The sequence below is a fragment of the Astatotilapia calliptera genome, chromosome 7 (genome assembly GCF_900246225.1).
Source record: "Astatotilapia calliptera chromosome 7, fAstCal1.2, whole genome shotgun sequence".
Taxonomy (NCBI): domain Eukaryota; kingdom Metazoa; phylum Chordata; class Actinopteri; order Cichliformes; family Cichlidae; genus Astatotilapia; species Astatotilapia calliptera.
Window position 1 is genome coordinate 2,256,453 of NC_039308.1, and position 2,280 is coordinate 2,258,732.

The window sequence follows — 2,280 nt, forward strand, 5'->3', positions numbered from 1 at the left end:
GGCATGGCTCTCACACCTAGTGAAGAGCAAATGCAAGGTCAAAGTTTAGGTGAAGACTTTGGTGGTTGATGAATTTAAAGTTTAAAAACTGATCTTAACAAAGATCAACTTATCAATTAGGATCAAGCAAAGAAGAGCTGCTCAAAAAGACTCAGAGCACTCCCACAATCCACATGACAAATAAATTCAACTCCTACTACCATGCTGTTTGTCACGGCGACGGATGGCCGGTACTGAATAGGACCCAGGTGCAGGAACCCAGAGCGGAGACGGTAGTTGATTTAATAGTTTATTACGGTTAAGTGCAAGGGGAACAACAAAAAAAAAGGGAAATGTGGCAAAGACAGAAAATGACGAGACGTGGAGCCTTGGTGTGGCGTGCCCAGGGGAACGTGGCGAGGGAACGAGGCCTGAGAAGTGGAACGGAGCTGAGTGGGGAACAGTCACACTGAGGGGAGAGGATATAGAAGTTAGGCAGGTAGTGAAGGCAGCTTAGAGGTGGCCAGTATAAGAGCAGCAATTCTTACTTTGCAGTTAGGGACCTGGAGTGTTTGAGAGGGGGATGATGAAGATCCAGGGAGGCTGAGTGGCGTGGAAAGGCTGACCTGAGATCCGGGGCTCCAGATGGAGTGTGATGGCAGGAGGGCAGGCAGGTGAGGCACAGAGGGATTTCCAAAATGATCACTAGGTATTCCGAGTCCGGAGGTGGAGTGAGCCAGGGTGGGTACAGCGACTGTAGCACAAAAGAGTCTTAGTTAGTAAGCTGAATCACAGCGAGAACTTGAAACACAAGACCTGTTACCAACATGGGTTGATGACGAACTGGCAGTGAGTGAACATCGATGTGTGGTTTAAATCCCTCTGGCTTGATAGCCTGCAATAGGCTCCAGGTGTGCAGGAGCTGGCCCTGCCCAGGGGCGGATCCCAGGTCAGTTCAGGAGCCTAATGGAAACTCCAGCCACCCACCGTAGACCATGACACTGTTATGGTCGGGATCATCCATCCATGGTCTAATTTAGATGACCTTTCCATATATAATCCCAGTTTGTATCAGCTCATTCTTAACCCTGAAGTGACTGAATGTCATTTTGGGAGGATCAGCCAGTGTGGCTCTCTTACATGTAAATATTGTTGCTGAATTGCATCAGACTTGGTGGAGCTCCACATCAGAATATTTTATTTTTGCTCAACAGCAGCTTCACTTTCCACTGACTCATTGTAACAAAACCATTATTCATTCTGTATTTTACAGTTTTTATGTGTCAAATGGAGTTTTCCTGACCTCTCTGGCCTGCTGATGGGTTAGGACTCTTGTAACTTAACAAAAGGCTTTTTCAGGCTTACAGAGTTGGAGAAGTATTCAAATTACATTTCAACACAAGCTGAGGAAAGTAGTAGGCACCAGCCAACGATCCATGCTTTAGTGGCACCACTTGGCAGGTGCAGGTGCAAACACCTATCTTAAAACTTTCTTAACCTTTCTAAAATTCTTAAAATTCAATCAGTAAACGCGGCTCAACTTCAAGGCCAAACTGAACAACCCTGGGCTCTATGGGTAGGGAAACTTCAGGGACGTTAACAAGAGTCCGAATCCTAACCCATCAGCAGGCCAGAGAGAGGTCAGGAAAACTCCATTTGCTACATTGATCAGTGTTTGTTGATCAATGGTCGTGAGAATTTGCATTTTAATGATCAAGGAACTGACCTCCCAGCCCATTGTTCATTCAGTGGGCTGGTTTCAGTCATCGTGCAGCTGACTGCAGTCACCTGGATGAGTGATGAAACGTTTCTCCCACTGAAAACGTCCTGATGAACAGAATCAACCTTTTGGGTAAATAAATAACAACTCAATCTACGAGCTGTACGTTACAAGTACCCTAACTACATCCTGTAGCCGCATATTTTCAATGCAGGAAGGGACTATCGATGTGCAAAGGTCTGCACGGGCTTGCAACTTGCAGCACCTTCTTCCTGTATTTACTTTTGTTGCTCCCGCCCCCGACACATCTGGCCAGTGAGCGGACTGAACATGGTCACGTGGTTTGTAGTGAGGCATTTTGGTTTGCTTGGACGTTTTTCTGTTTAAAAACAAACCAAAACAAACTACAGGTTTACAAACTCATGAACGGACTGAAACCAGAGGAAACAAACTGTAGGTGTGAAAACGGGCTTAGAAAAGGAGGAACAACTGAATCTGACTGCTCTTACAGTCGGCTCTTTAATAATGTTACTGGATGGTGTTGAACGAGGTCTGTGGGCTTCAAACTTCCTTGTCTGTCT

The 2,280-nt window shown here is 45.9% G+C and overlaps 1 long non-coding RNA gene across 1 annotated transcript; it reads right to left on the reverse strand.

The window, feature by feature from the left end:
- Nucleotides 1–303: 303 nt before the first annotated feature.
- Nucleotides 304–973, reverse strand: LOC113027406 (uncharacterized). The gene is made up of 3 exons (XR_003273046.1): nucleotides 807–973; nucleotides 528–733; nucleotides 304–448 (listed from the first exon to the last, which is right to left on the reverse strand). It is a non-coding gene; the product is annotated as an uncharacterized LOC113027406 (long non-coding RNA).
- Nucleotides 974–2,280: the final 1,307 nt, after the last annotated feature.